A 16,598-nucleotide genomic window follows, 5' to 3' on the forward strand; every position below is an offset into this window, starting at 1 on the left:
TCGCTCACAGATTCGAAGTTTCAAAAATACAAAGCGCCCCTGGGTATCATATTTGGTAGCAACAACCGAGACCGGAAGAGATTTATGTATAGCGATACTCACTCCTCTGGATTTCGCCTCAGGGTTGGTACTATGGAACCACTGCGTATAGTATCGATGTTTCAGAGTGGGCACATGGTCGGTCCTGAAATTAGTCTCCTGCAAAAGTAAAATCTGGACACGTTGTTTGTGCATATGATGCAGAATTTGAGCACGTTTTTGCGGGGTATTAAATCCCCGAACATTTAATGAGCAACATTTTAAGGACTCCATCTGGGAAAGAGAAGGAGAGGGGTAAGAGGGAACAGGAGAAAGAAAGAGTCAGTGAACTAATGGATTCACTACAGACAGTGATCCAGCCCCAAAACTACTCTGTTTAGGGGAAAGAAGTTAATGTAAAGTGTTCAACCGAACACGCCCTAAGTGTGGGTTTGACTGGACTATGGAAGAAGGAAGCTCCCGACCAACTCCCAAATGCCCGAAGCCTTGTATAGACACACATGTAAATTATCACATCGTCAAATAATAATGATCAAACAGCCCGTACCTGGCTATTGTAGGCCTAGCACCAACTACCTCCATGGAGAGGAACTGCCCCCTATCAAAGATGCCATGTATCATATCTAAACGGCTCCCATTACCATACAGGAAAGGATATCAGCTGCTATTCTGACTAAACTGCCATTTATTCCAGGCTAGGGTCCTACCCAGGGGAGGGGGGGGGGGGGGTTAACTCCGAAACCATCGTGGCGGAAATGTATATAGGCCATAAGCTCTGTCATCTCCCTCCCACCATATCCAAAGGGTCTGCAGACATGATGCGAGGTGTTCCATATAAACCCACCTGGCCAATTGCCAGGGAGGAGGTGTGTACCCATGATCCCGACCTTGGGGCTCATTCTGATCTGTAATGAATACAACATAAATCCCCAATGTATTCCCCTTCCCCCACATCCCCAATGCAGCATATTAGGACAAAAAAGAGTAACCCCAACCACTCCTTATCGGCGAAGCAGAATTTTCCAACATCTTATTCCAGCAATCTTGACCTGGTCGTAGCCGATATCGAGGTAGCAGCCATCTGTGCTTCTCCATAGACAATTCTGCGGGGCCGGCAAGTCCTGTAATATACCTGGTAGAGAGGTCATATCTCGGGACCCGAGGAACAGAGTCCAACATATGCGACCATGGCTACCATGACCGCTGCATAACTTAGTAAGGCACTATGGAGGCAGCCGGCGGCGCATCAAAGGAGCAACCTCAAGATTCCTGAGAGGCATGAGCGGGAGCTCCCGGGCCCTGCACTCTTCTGCGTCTCGCAGGGGTCAAGGAATGATCCATCCGATAATTACGTCTTGGCGTACGTTGCGGCATAGGAGGGAAATACGGCCAATCTGAGATGGAAATCTGTGGGAGATACAGGGCAGCGAGGAAATCAAGGATATCTTCCGGAGAATAGACCGAATACATGGAGGATCCACGGCGCACTTGGAGTTGGAAGGGGTGTCCCCATGAATACTGGATATCTTTTTCCCTAAGTGCGACAAGTAGGGGTCGTAAGGCTCTCATTTTTGCCAGAGTGGAACGAGAAAGATCCGCCAGTAATTGCACCGGAGCCCCATCAAAGTCCAGTGTACCCCTGTTACGAGCTTGCCTCATTATAGATTCTTTAAGTTGAAAAAAGTGGATTCTACACACCACGTCTCGCGGTCTGGCCAAATCCGTGCTTTTTGGACCCAGGGTGCGGTGAGCTCTATCAATTTCCACCGGGGAATCCGCAGGTCTTTCCAGCAACATGTTAAATATACCCTGTAACGTGTGAACGAGGTCCAGGGGCCCCGTAGCTTCTGTGATACCCCTGACCCTGATATTGTTCCTCCTATTTCTGTTCTCTGCATCATCCGTCATATCAAACAGCATTTGTATATGTGCAGAGTGTTGATCCAATAAAATTTGCTGGGAGGCCAGATGCTGCTGAAGCTCCTGTGTTTGCACCTCAATGGCTTCCACAGATTCATTAATATGGGTAATGTCCTCTTTCAAGGAGCAGATCTCATTTTTGCAAACTGCTTCAAGGCAGGAAATATAACCCTCCATATCCCATTTGGTGGGTATGGCCGCCATTTGTGCCGTTAGTGCCTGTAGCTCAGGGCCCATAATAAGTGCTAATGCCAGGTTAGAGGCATACTCACCCCTCTGAGGCATCAACGAGCTCCAGTCTCCCACACTGGTTCTAGCAAGGTCTTAAGCTGTGTTACTTCAGCAATGTGACGAGCACAGGCACATTCAGCTTAGAATGGCCATTGACATTAGATGCTTTAATCCATAGTCCTTTTAAATCGACTGTGAAACAAAATCTAAACGACATAATAAAAAGTCAACCGCACCACGGATTCCAAGACAGTCTACCACACTGGTACTAGTGAAGCCTTAAGCTGTGTAACTTCTGCGATCTGATGAGAGCAGGCAAATTCGGCTTAGAACGGCCATAGACCGTAAATGCTTTAATCCATAGTACTATTTAATCGATTGTGAAACAAAATCTAAACGACATAATAAGTCAACCGCACCACGGATTGCCAGACAGTCTCCCACACTGGTACTAGCGAGGTCTTAAAGTGTTCTTCATGTGCGATCTGACGAGAAAAGGCGCGTTTCAGCTTAGAATGGCCATTAACTTTTAAAGCTTTAGTCTATTTTTAATTGATTGTGAAACAAATTCTAAATAGCATAACAATAGGTCAACAGCACCATGGATTCCTAGACAGTCTCCCACACTGGTACTAGCAAGGGCTTAAGCTGTGTAACTTCTGCAATCTGATGAGAGAAGGAACATTCAGCTTAGAATGGCCATTGACATTAAATCCTTTAATCCATAGTCCTTTTTAATCGATTGTGAAACAAAATCTAAACGACATAATAAAAAGTCAACCGCACCACGGATTCCCAGACAATTTCCCACACTGGTACTAGCGAGGACTTAAGCTGTTATTCATCTGCGATCTGACAAGAGCAGGCACATTCAGCTTAGAAAAGTCATTGCCATTAAATGCTTTAATCCATAGTCCTTTTTTAATCGATTGTAAAAGAAAACAAAAACGACATAATAAAAAGTCAACCACACCACGGATTCCCAGACAGTCTCCCACACTGACACTAGCGAGGCCTTAAGCTGTGTAACTACTGCGATCTGACGAGAGCAGGCACATTCAGCTTAGAATGGCCATTGACATTGAATGCTTTAATCCATAGTCCTTTTTAATCGACTGTGAAATAAAATCTAAATGACATAATAAAAAGGCAACCGCACCACAAATTCCCAGACAGTCTCCCACACTGGTACTAGCGAGGCCTTAAGCTGTGTAACTTCTGCGATCTGACAAGAGCAGGCACGTTCAGCTTAGAATAGCCATTGACATGAAATGCATTAATCCATAGTCCTTTTTAATCGATTGTGAAACAAAATCTAAACGACATAACAAAAAGACAACCAACAACGGATTCCCAGACAGTCTCCCACACTGGTACTAGCGAGCACTTAAGCTGTGTAACTTCTGTGATATGATGAGGGCAGGCACATTCCGCTTAGAATGGCCATTGACATTAAATGCTTTAGTCTATTTTTATTTTTAATTGATTGTGAAACAAAATCTAACCGACATAATAAAAAGTAAACTGCACCACGAAGTCCCAGACAGTCTCCCACACTGGTACTTGCGAGGCCTTAAGCTGTGTAACTTCTGCTATCTGACGAGAGCAGTCAAATTCTGCTTAGAACGGTCATTGACATTAAATGTTTCAATCCATAGTCCTTTTTAATCGATTGTGAAACAAAATCTATACATAAGAAAAAGTCAACCACACCACGGATTCCCAGACAGTCTCCCACACTGGTACAAGCGTACTAGCAAGGACTTAAGCTGTGTAACTTCTGCAATCTGACGAGAGTAGGCACATTCAGCTTAGAAAGGCCATTGACATTAAATGTTTTAATCCATAGTCCTTTTTAATCGATTGTGAAACAAAATCTAAACATAAGAAAAAGTCAACAGCACCACGGATTCCCAGACAGTCTCCCACACTGGTACTAGCGAGGCCTTAAGCTGTGTAACTTCTGCGATTTGACGAGAGCAGGCACATTCAGCTTAGAAAGGCCATTGACGTTAAATGCTTTAATCCATGGTCCTTTTTAATCGATTGTGAAATAAAATTTATACGACATAATGAAAAGTCAACCACACCACGGATTCCCAGCGTCTCCCACACTGGTACTAGCGAGACCTTAAGCTGTGTAACTTCTGCGATCTAACGAGAGCAGGCACATTCGGCCTAGAATGGCCATTGACTTTAAATGGTTTAATCCATAGTCCTTTTTAATCGATTGTGAAACAAAATCTAAACAACATAATAAAAAGTCAACCGCACCACGGATTCCCAGACAGTCTCCCACACTGGTACTAATGAGGCCTTAAGCTGTGTAACTTCTGCGATCTGACGAGAGCTTAGAATGGCCATTGACATTAAATACTTTAGTCTATTTTTATTTTTTATCGATTGTGAAACAAAATCTTAACTACATAATAAAAAGTCAACTGCACCACGGATTCCCAGACAGTCTCCCACACTGGTACTTGCGAGGCCTTAAGCTGTGTAACTTCTGCAATCTGACGAGAGCAGGCACATTCAGCTTAGAATGGCCATTGACATTAAATTTTTTAATCCATAGTCCTTTTTAATCGATTGTGAAACAAAATCTAAACGACATAATAAAAAGTCAACCGCACCACGGATTCCCAGACAGTCTCTCACACTGGTACTAGCGAGGCCTTAAGCTGTGTAACTGCTGCAATCTGACAAGAGCAGGAACATTCAGCTTAGAATAGTCATTGATATTAAATGCTTTAGTCTATTTTTATTTTGAATCGATTGTGAAGCAAAATATAAACGATATAATAAAAAGTCACCCGCATCACGGACTCCCAGACAGTCTCCCACACTGATGCACTGTTTGTTTTATGTATATTTATTTATATATATATATATGCATTCACTCGTCACAATGTTATTATTTACTTTTTGTACTATATATATTTATGTGTTTGGGTATTGCCCATCCATATTAATGTATATCAATTTTCACATTATTTTAATATGCCCCCCCTTTTTTTTTCACTTGTTTCACATATTTACTGGATCTTAGTCCACTTATTTTTTCACTTTTTCCTTTTGTGCACAGTCTTGTCATATGTGCACTTCCCCTTGTTTTTTTCGTTTTTTTCATTATATCTTATTATTTTTATTTGTCATAAACATCTTGCTCTATCTGCATTTATCCTCTATTACTAGATCCCGGTGGATGTATTCCATTCTCTTAGTTACTTCCCACTCCTAAACTGCCATTGTGTTAGTCCTGTCAGTTGTTGTCTCCCCTGTGGTGTCCGCACAGACGCTCGGCTGCGCATGCGCAGTGTGACCTACATCCGGGAGTGCCGCTTAGCGTCCCACGTCGCTATGGTGATTTTTCATCATGCGGCGTCTTCTCCATCTGACGCGCGGCGCGTCCCGTGATGTGGGCGTCACTGGGCGTGTGTTCCGAGCGCCGATTTGCGCTCATCACAGGTGAGCCTAACTTTATGTTCTCTCTTTATAACCCTGGAGTATCATTTTAAATTAGCCTCCTGACGAAGCCGGTCTATCGGGCGAAACGCGCGTCGAGGCGTTTGTTCACCCAGATCTTTTGATCCTCCACGCTCCCTCAACATTTCTCAGGGTATGTGTATGTGCATTTGCTAAATCTGTAATGACTTTTGGGCTATACTATTTAACTATGGCAGCTGCATTGCTCTATGGCTATCTGAGCTACACTATCTCTTGATATACGTCAACAGCTACACTCTTTTCTTGTGCTGACTCCTACTTAGCAGTATACGTATATTTATTTAGTTATACTGCACTGTCCTTGTACGCATTATTTTATGCATATCCATTTAGCTGCACCTCTTTTGTGCTGGCTCTGACGTATTATCATTATATGTATGCTGCCACATGTTATTCTGCCCTTCTCTATTTGTATAGGCTTTGATATTATACAGGCCACCTTTGCATTGCTACTGATACATGTGGGATTTATATCACACACCCCTGGGCTTGTGTTATTATTGGATATTATCTGAGCGTGTGAGTGATCATTAGTATATGGTTGATTCTGTTGGTCATGGTCTTTTCTATCTGACCCTGCTGTATATGTCTCCGTATATGCTGTATTATTTCTCTTTTTCTATTATTGTGTTATTTTGTCATTATATTTAATAAAGATATTTTTTGTGCTTTTTATATTGAGTACAATATTCTTTTTAGGGATATGTCCCATTTGGTTCGTTTTTAGGTTCTATTGCTATAGGGGACCCCACTACATGCCAAGTCTTTGGTGTGAGGTTTTTGGTTAGGTTGTCTAGTCTCCCACACTGGTACTAGCGAGGCCTTAAGCTGGGTAATTTCTGCAATCTGACAAGAGCAGGCACATTCATCTTAGAATGGCCATTGACATTAAATGCTTAAATCCATAGTCCTTTTTAATCGATTGTGAAACAAAATCTAAACGACATAATAAAAAGCCAACCACACCACGGATTCCCAGACAGTCTCCCACACAGGTACTAGCGATGCCTTAAAGGGAATGTGTTGCCAGCAAAACATGTTTTGTTTTTTTTAATTAAACATTTAGTGTGTAGGTGATTAAACATTGTTCAAATTTTTTTTATTTTTTTCACGAGTCAGGAAATATTATAAATTAGATTCTAATTTATAATATTTCCCATCGCTGGTCACTAGATGGAGCTATTCCCAAAATTGCAGCATTGCAAAATTGGGAAAAAAGCACTCGCTCTAGTGAGCTCTGAGAATCCCCCCCTCCTTTATCCTGGCTAGTGCCGGGATAAACGAGGGGTTTGAACGGTGTAACCTCCTACACTGTGTGTCGCCATTTTTTGAGCTAACACACAGTGTAGTAGGTTTACATACAGTAGCAAACACACACAAACACGAACATACATAGAAATCTCTTACCTGCTCCTGCCGCCGCGGCTCCCTCCGGCCCGTCAGCTCCGTCTGCTGCCGCTGGTCCAAGTGCACAAGTCCGGAAGACGCGACCGGAAGTAGTAATCTTACTGTCCGGCCGCGACTTCCGGTCCACAGGAAAATGGCGCCAGATGGCGCGCATTTCAAATTGGACTGTGTGGGAGCGGCGCATGCGCAGTTCCCACACAGACGGCGTACACAGAAGTGGATGGGACGGGACCCGTTCGCAGTCCCTATGGGACTGTGGCTGCCGTATTCCATGTCTGTATGTGTCGTTAATCGACACATACAGAAATGGAAAAAAAAATGGCAGCCCCCATAGGGAAAAAAAAGTGTAAAAATAAGAAAAAGTAAAACACAAACACACAAATAAATATAAACGTTTTTAATAAAGCACTAACATCTTTAACATATTAAAAAAAATATTGTGATGACACTGTTCCTTTAAGCTGTGTAAGTTCTGCGATCTGATGAGAGCAGGGACATTCAGCTTAGAATGGCCATTGACATTAAATGCTTTAATCCAGTCCTTTTTAATCGATTGTGAAATAAAATCTAAACGACATAATAAAAAGTCAACCGCACCACGGATTCCCAGACAGTCTCCCACACCGGTAATAGCGAGGCCTTAAACCGTGTAATTTCTGCGATCTGACGAGAGCAGGCACATTCAGCTTAGAATGTCCATTGACATTAAATGCATTAATCCATAGTCCTTTTTAATCGATTGTGAAATAAAATCTAAACTACATAATAAAAAGTCAACCGCACCACGGATTCCCAGACAGTCTCCCACACTGGTACTAGCGAGGCCTTAAGCTGTGTAACGTCTGCGATCTGACGAGAGCAGGCACATTCAGCTTAGAATGGCCATTGACGTTAAATGCTTTAATCCATAGTCCTTTTTAATAGATTGTGAAACAAAATCTAAACGACATAATAAAAAGTCAACCGCACCACGGATTCCTAGACAGTCTCCCACACTGGTACTAGCGAGGCCTCAAGCTGTGTAACTTCTGCAATCTGACGAGAGCAGGCACAATCAGCTTAGAATGGCCATTGAATGCTTTAACTCATTAGTGACCCCCAATACGCCTTTTAACGGCGGCCACTAACGGGCTTTATTCTGATGCATATGCCTTTTTACGGCACTGCATCAGGATAAAGTAAACAGAGCAGGGAGCGTCAAATCTCCCTGCTCTCAGCTGCTAGAGGCAGCTGGGGGCGTCCCTGCTCTGCCGGGTGAGATCGATATTAGTATCGATTTCACCCGTTTAACACCTCAGATGCGGTGCTCAATAGCGTGCACCGCATCTGAGTGGTTTTGGAGAGAGGGAGGAAGTTCCCTCTCTCTCCCACCGACACCCAGCGATACGATTGCCGAGTGTCTGTGTCTCTTATGGCAGCCGGGGGCCTAATAAAGGCCCCCAGGTCTGCCTGGAGCGAATGCCTGCTAGGTCATGCCGGAGGCATGACCTAGCAGATGCCTGTCCGTTTAAAACGGACAGGCAGTAATACATTGCAATACAAAAGTATTGCAATGTATTATTATAGCGATCGGAGAATCGCATATTAAAGTCCCCTAGTGGGACTTGTAAAAAAGTTAAAAAAAAGTTTAATAAAGTTAACTAAAAAAAATGTGAAAAAAAATGAAAAACACAGCTTTTCCCCTTAAAAAATGCTTTACTATTAAAAAAACAAAATAAAGTTAAAAAGTTACACATATTTGGTATCGCCGCGTCCGTAACGACCCCGCCTATAAAGCTATTACATTACTTAACCCGCACGGTGAACGTCGTAAAAAAAATAATAAAAAACTATGGAAAAATTGCTGTTTTCTGTGAATCCTGACTTTAAAAAAATGTGATAAAAAGTGATCAAAAAGTCGCATCTACTCCAAAATGGTACCAATAAAAACTACAAGTCTTCCCGCAAAAAAAAAGCCCTCACACAACCGCATCGGCAAAAAAATAAAACGTTACGGCTCTTCAAATATGGAGACACAAAAACAAATAATTTTGAAAAAAAAGCGTTTTTAGTGCGTAAGGCCTCATTTACACGAGCGTAATATACGCGCGTGCTTTTCACGCGTGTCGTACGCACCTATATTACTCTATGGGGCAGTTTAGATGATGCGTGAATTTTGCGCAGCGTGAGTGCGTTGCGTAAAACTCACGACATGTTCTATAATCGTGCGTTTTTCACGCAACACGCACCCATTGATGTCAATGGGTGCGTGAAAACCACGCATGCCGCACGGAAGCACTTCCGTGCGAACTGCGTGATTCGCGCAAGTGCTGTCAAAAGGATGAATGTAAACAGAAAAGCACCACGTGCTTTTCTGTTTACAAACATCCAAACGGAGTGTCAAATTAGAGATGAGCGCACCGAACTTCACCGGGTTCGGCCGAACTCGTTTTGACCGAACCCGGCAAAAAATGTTCTGGTACGCGACGGCAGGAGACAGTCACTGTCCACGGTGCTGAAAGAGTTAAACTGGTTCAGCACCATGGACAGTGACTTCCGATCACAATATACATGAACATGTAAAAAAAAAAGAAGTTCTGACTTACCGAGAACTCCCGGCTTCTTCCTCCAGTCTGACCTCCCGGGATGACAATTCAGTCCAAGTGACAGCTGCAGCCATTCACAGGCCGAGCACAGCCTGCAGCCAATCACAGGCTGCAGCGGTCTCATGGACTGCCGCGTCATCCTGGGAGGTGGGGCCGGATGACAAGAGAGGGACGCGTCACCAAGGCAACGGCCGGGAGACCGGACTGGAGGAAGCAGGAAGTTCATGGTAAGTATGAACGTCTTTTTTTGATTCACAGGTTGGTGTATATTGTGATCGGAACTCACTGTCGAGGGTGCTGAAAGAGTTACTGCCGATCAGTTAGCTCTTTCAGCACCTTGGACAGTGACGGGCGTCGACTAGCCTCATCTCTATGATGGCGGCTGCGCGAAAATCATGCATCCGCGCATCATACACGGATGACACACGGAGCTGTCAAATGCCTTTTGCGCGCGCAAAACGCACACGCTCGTGTAAATCAGGCCTAAAAGTAGTAAAACATACAAAAACTATACAAATTTGGTATCGTTGCAATCGTAACAACCCGCTAAATAAAGTTATTGTGTTATTTATATCACACGGTAAACGGCTTAGATTTAAGACGCGATAAAGTGTGGCGAAATTTCAGGTTTTTTTCTATTCCCCCCAAAAAAAAAGTTTATAAAAGTTAATCAATAAATAATATGTCCCCCAAAATGGTGCTATTAAAAAATACAACTTATTCCGCAAAAAACAAGACCTTATACAGATACGTAAACGCAAAAATAAAAAGGTTATAGCTCTTGGAATGCGACGATGGAAAAATGTAAAAAATGGCTTGGTCATTAACCCCTTAAGGACGCAGCCTAGTTTGGGCCTTAAAGGAACAGTGTTACCAAAATTGATTTTTTCATGTCAGTTTTATGTTAGTGTTTTATTAAAAACGTTTTTATTTATTTGTGTGTTTGTGTGTTACTTTTTTCTATTTTTTCACTTTTTCTTCCCTATGGGGGCTGCCATTTTTTTTTCCATTTCTGTATGTGTCGATTAAAGACACATACAGATATGGAATACGGCAGCCACAGTCCCATAGGGACTGCGAACGGGGCCCGTTCCATCCACTTCTGTGTACGCCGTCTGTGTGGGAACGGCGCATGCGCCGCTCCCACACAGTCCAATTTGAAATGCGCGCCGTCCGGCGCCATTTTCCTGTGGACCAGAAGTCGCGGCCGGACAGTAAGATTACTAGGAAACAGGGAAAAAAGATAGGATCCAGCGCTGAGATGCGTTTAAAATGGAACTCGAGGTTTCCAAGTTTAATGTCTTTGTTTAAAAGGAAGTCCAGTGGTTGGGTCCAGGGTATGCATGAAGTGGGAAGAGGGTATCCTCTGTGGCCTACGCGTTTCGGACGTCGCTGCGTCCTTAGACTTGGCTGTGATCGTCCGAAACGCGTAGGCCACAGAGGATACCCTCTTCCCACTTCATGCATACCCTGGACCCAACCACTGGACTTCCTTTTAAACAAAGACATTAAACTTGGAAACCTCGAGTTCCATTTTAAACGCATCTCAGCGCTGGATCCTATCTTTTTTCCCTGTTTCCTATTTGCAACCCGTGTGCCGACACGAGGAACCGGGCGCTTTCAACGACACACAGGAGTGTGTCAGGTGAGCTGGAGGATTCCTCCACATCCTTTTCTTTGAGTAAGATTACTACTTCCGGTCGCGGCTTCCGGACTTGTGCACTTGGACCAGCGGCAGCAGACGGAGCGGATGGGCCGGAGGGAGCCGCGGCGGCTGGAGCAGGTAAGAGATTTCTATGTATGTTCGTGTTTGTGTGTGTTTACTACTGTATGTAAACCTACTACACTGTGTGTTAGCTCAAAAAATGGCGACACACAGTGTAGGAGGTTAGACCGTTCAATCCCCTCGTTTATCCCGGCACTAGCCAGGATAAAGGAGGGGGGGATTCTCAGAGCTCACTAGAGCGAGTGCTTTTTTCCCAATTTTGCAGCAAAAAGCAATGTGGTTGCTTTACCACATGCAATGCTGCAATTTTGGGAATAGCTCCATCTAGTGACCAGCACTGGGAAATATTATAAATTAGAATCTAATTTATAATATTTCCTGACTCGTGAAAAAAATAAAAAAAATTTGAACAATGTTTAATCACCTACACACTAAATGTTTAACTAAAAAAAAAAATACATGTTTTGCTGGCAACACATTCCCTTTAAGGCTCAGAGCCCATTTTTCAAATCTGACATATTTCACTTTATGTGGTAATAACATCGGGATGCTTAAACCTATCCAAACGATTCTGAGATTGTTTTCTCGTGACACATTGGGCTTCATGTTCGTGGTAAAATTTGGTCGATATATTCAGTGTTTATTGGTGATAAATTGCAAAATGTAGAGAAAATTTAGAAAAAATAGCATATTTCTGAATTTAAATGCATCTGCTTGTAAAACAGACAGTTATACCTCCCAAAATAGTTACTAGTTCACATTTCCCATATGTCTACTTTAGATTGGCATCGTTTTTTGAACATTTTTTTATTTTTCTTGGACGTTACAAGGCTTAGAACATAAACAGCAATTTCTCATATTTTTAAGAAAATTTCAAAAGCCTTTTTTTTTAAGGTACCTCTTGAGTTCTGAAGTGGCTTTGAGGGGCCTATGTATTAGAAACCCTGATAAATCACCCCATTTTTAAAACTAGACCCCTCAAAGTATTCAAAACCGCATTTAGAAAGTTTTTAACCCTTCAGGCATTTCACAGGAATTAAAGCAAAGTGGAGGTGAAATTTGCAAATTTCATTTTTCTTGCGGAATTTCAATTTTATTAATTTTTTTTTGTGTAACACAGAAGGTTTTACCAGAGAAATACTACTAAATATGTATTGTCCAGATTCTGCTGTTTTTAGAAATGTCCCACATGTGGCTCTAGTGCGCTCGTGGAATAAAACACAAGCCCTAGAAGCAAAGAAAGACCTAGTGCATTTTGAGGCCTCTTTTTTTTATTAGAATATATTTTAGGCAGCATGCCAGGTTTGAAGAGGTGTTGAGGTGCCAAAACAGTAGGAATCCCCCAATAGTGACCCCATTTTGGAAACTACACCCCTCAAGGAATTCATTTATGGTTGTTGTTACCATTTTGACCACACATTTTCTTCACAGCACGTATTTGAATTGGGCTGTGAAATGAAAAAAAATTAATTTTTTCCAATAAAATGCCATTTGTGATCAAAATTTCTTATTTTCACAGGTAACAAAATACCCCATTTTGTTGCCCAATTTGTCCTTAGTGTGGCAATACCCCATTTGTGGTGATAAACTGCGTTTGGGCCCATGCGAGGGCTCAGAAGGAAAGGAGCGCTATGTGTTTGTTGGAGTCCAGATTTCCTGGATTGGTTTTCGGGTGCCATGTCGCATTTGCAGAGCATCAGAGGTATCAAAGCAATGGAAACCCACCAGAAGTGACCCAATTTTGGAAACTACACCCCTCAAGGAATACATTTATGGATGTTGTTAGCATTTTGACCGCACAGTTTTTTCACAGCACCTATTTCAATTGGGCTGTGACATTAAAAAAATGAAATGTTTTCCAATAAGATGTAATTTTTTATCAAAATTTCTTATTTTCACAGGGAACAAAATACTCCATTTTGTTGCCCAATTTCTCCTGAGTGCAGCAATACCCCATTTGTGGCGATAAAGTGCCGTTTGGGCCCATGGGAGGCCTCAGAAGGGAAGGAGCGCTATGTGTTCTTTGGTGTACAGATTTTGCTGGTTTGGTTTTCGGGTGCCATGTCACATTTGCAGAGCCCCAGAGGTATCAAAGCAATGGAAACCCACAAGAAGTGACCCCATTTTGGAAACTATACCCCTCAAGGAATTCATTTCTTGGTGTTGTGACCATTTTGACCCCACAGTTTCTTCACAGAACTTATTTGAATTGGGCTGGGAATTAAAAAAATATATATTTTTTCCAATAATATGTAATTTGAGCTCAAAAATTCTTATTTTCACAAGAAATAAAATTGTCCTGAGTGCGGCAATACCCCATTTGTGGTGATAAACTGCGGTTTGGGCCCATGGGAGGGCTCAGAAGGAAAGGAGCGCTGTGTGTTCTTTTTAGTCCAGATTTTGCTGGATTGATTTTCGGGTGCCATGTCGCATTTGCAGAGCCCCAGAGGTATCAAAGCAATAGAAACCAACCACAAATGACCCCATTTTGGAAACTACACCCCTCAAGGAATTCATTTATGGGTGTTGTGACCATTTTCACCCCATAGTTTTTTCACAGAACTTATTTGAATTGGGCTGGGAATGAAAACAAAATTATTTTTTTCAAATTATATGTCGTTTTGGCTGAAAATGTCTTATTTTCACAAGAAACAAAATACCCATTCTGTTGCACAATTTGTTCTGAGTGCCGCAATGCCCCATTTGTGGTGATAAACTGCCGTTTGGGCCCATGGGAGGGCTCAGAAGGAAAGGACCACCATTTGGCCTACTGGGGATTTTCTGGTGCGAAGTCATGTATGCAGAAGCACCTGAGGTACCAGTACAGTTGAAACCCGCAAGAAGTGACCCCGTTTTAAAAACTACACCCTTAAGGCATTCATCTAGAGGTGTAGTGAGCATTTTGACCGGAGACCTACACCCCATAAAATGTTATGTGGGTTCTCCCGGGTATGGCAATACCCTACATGTGGCTGTTATCAGCTGCCTGGGCACACAGCAGGGCCCAGAGGGGAAAGACGAGGGGGGATAAGCTGTGCGGAGTGCATCAGGGTAAGTAAAACTGGGGTAGATTAAAAATCAAGGACTGTATGATACATCTTAAAACACTTTCATACAGAGCTCTGTTTATTTGGGACACGTGTCACATCAATATATTGTGTCATCCCTTATCGCCCTCTTATAGCAGACTTTGCACCTCTTTTGACTTTTTCCCTTCTTGCCAGTTAGGGGAACTTCTCCTGGAAAGTGTTGCCCTGGTACGATATGTGTGGCCCCGCTTCCAGAAGTGCTGGGTGCCCCCCCTTCTTGGTCACTAAAGATTAGGTTCTTGATAATCACCTCTTGAAATTCCAGGAAAGTTCCTGTCTGGCCTGTACATCGACGTAGCACGTACGCATTGTACAATGCCATCTGTATGTTGTGCCCGGCCAGCTTCTTATACCACACAGCATGGCGCTGTAGAGCTTCAGGACTTGATCTGACAAGTCCATCCCTCCCATGTACCTATTGTAGTCCAGGATGCAGTCTGGTTTGGGGGTGGCCTTTCCTTCATATATCCTAAACCTGTAGGTATACCCTGATGCACTCTCGCACAGCTTAGACATCTTCACGCCATACCTTGCCCTCTTACCCGGCAGGTACTCGTGGAATTGAACCCTCCCTTTAAAATGTACCAGGGACTCATCAATAGAAACACACTACTCAGGTGTGTATGCTTGGGAAAACCGGGCACTGAAACGGTCTAATAGGGGGTCTCCGTTTATACAAACTGTCAAAACTGGGGTCATCTCGGGGTGGGCGCGGCTCATTCAGTATAATGTAAGAAGCGAAGTATTGCCTAATTTATTTATTTTTTTAGGTTCCAGTTCAGTTCTGAAGTTGCTTTGAGGGGCCCATATATTAGAAACCCCTATCAAACACCCCATTTTAGAAACGACCCCTCAAAGTATTCACAACAGCATGTAGAAAGTTTATGAACCCTTTAGGTGTTTCACAGAAATTTAGAGCAAAGTAGAGGGGAAATTTCTTTTTTTTTTGTCAGAAAATCCTCTTTATACCATTTTTTTATAACACAAAAGGATTTATCAGAGAAACGCAACTCAATATTTATTGCCCAGATTCTGCAGTAGAGAAATATCCCACATGTGGCCCTAGTGCGGTAATGGACTGAAGCACCGGCCTCCGAAGCAAAGGAGCACCTAGTGGATTTTGAGGCCTCTTTTTTTTATTAGGCACCATGTCCGGTTTGAAGAGGTCTTGTGGTGCCAAAACATTGGAAACCCCCCAAAAGTGACCCCAATTTGGAAACTAGACCCCTTGAGGAATTCATTGCAGTTTTCATGGGGTGCATGCTGCTTTTTGATCAGTTTTTATTCTATTTTTATGTGGCGTGGTGACTAAAAAACATCAATTCTACTATTGTTTTTTTATTCTTTTTTTTTTTTTTACAGCGTTCACCGTGCGCTATAAATGACATATTCACTTTATTCTGCGGGGCGATACGATTACGGCAATACCAGATGTTTCGTTTTTTTTTTTTATGTCTTATGGCGTTTGCACAATAAAATACGTTTTGTAAAAAATCATTCACTTTTTGTGTTACCTTATTCTTAGAGCCATAAAGTTTTTATTTTTCAATCAATAAAGCCGTGCGAGGACTTATTTTTTGCGTAACGAACTGTAGCTTCGATCAGCACCATTTTTAGGTACATGCGACTTTTTGATCTCTTTTTATTCAATTTTTTGGGAGGTGAAGTGACCAAAGAATTGTGATTGCGGTACGGTTTATTATTTTTTTTTACGGCATTCACAGTGCGGGATAAATAATGAAATAATGTTGTAGTTCAGGCTGTTACGGATGCGGCAATACCAATTATGTATAGTTTGTTTATATATTTTTCTTAATAAATGACTGATAAGGTAGAAAGTGGGACTTTCTTTTAAAAACTTTTATTTTCTTATTTTTCACATCTTTTTTTTACTTTATTACTTTGTCCCACTAGGGGACTTGAGGGCAGGAGGCCCTGATCGCTATTCTAATACACTGCACTACATGCGTAGTGCAGTGTATTAGAACTGTCAGCTACTCACTGACAGCAAGCATAGTGGGTCCTGACGTTGTCAGGACTCACTAGGCTTCCGTCTATGGCATAGCCGGACGCCATTGTTTGGTGTCCGGTTGC

General features: G+C 42.6%; 5 pseudogenes; all 5 read right to left on the reverse strand.

Moving 5' to 3' along the window:
• Positions 1 to 3,337: 3,337 nt before the first annotated feature.
• LOC142700529 (5S ribosomal RNA) lies at positions 3,338 to 3,456 on the reverse strand (annotated as a pseudogene).
• A 626-nt stretch (positions 3,457 to 4,082) lies between these two features.
• On the reverse strand, positions 4,083 to 4,201 carry LOC142737224 (5S ribosomal RNA; annotated as a pseudogene).
• Positions 4,202 to 4,625: 424 nt separating this feature from the next.
• Positions 4,626 to 4,744, reverse strand: LOC142738128 (5S ribosomal RNA; annotated as a pseudogene).
• A 3,131-nt stretch (positions 4,745 to 7,875) lies between these two features.
• Positions 7,876 to 7,994, reverse strand: LOC142735949 (5S ribosomal RNA; annotated as a pseudogene).
• A 67-nt stretch (positions 7,995 to 8,061) lies between these two features.
• On the reverse strand, positions 8,062 to 8,180 carry LOC142712182 (5S ribosomal RNA; annotated as a pseudogene).
• Positions 8,181 to 16,598: the final 8,418 nt, after the last annotated feature.

This window comes from Rhinoderma darwinii, chromosome 1 (assembly GCF_050947455.1).
Source record: "Rhinoderma darwinii isolate aRhiDar2 chromosome 1, aRhiDar2.hap1, whole genome shotgun sequence".
Lineage (NCBI taxonomy): Eukaryota > Metazoa > Chordata > Amphibia > Anura > Rhinodermatidae > Rhinoderma > Rhinoderma darwinii.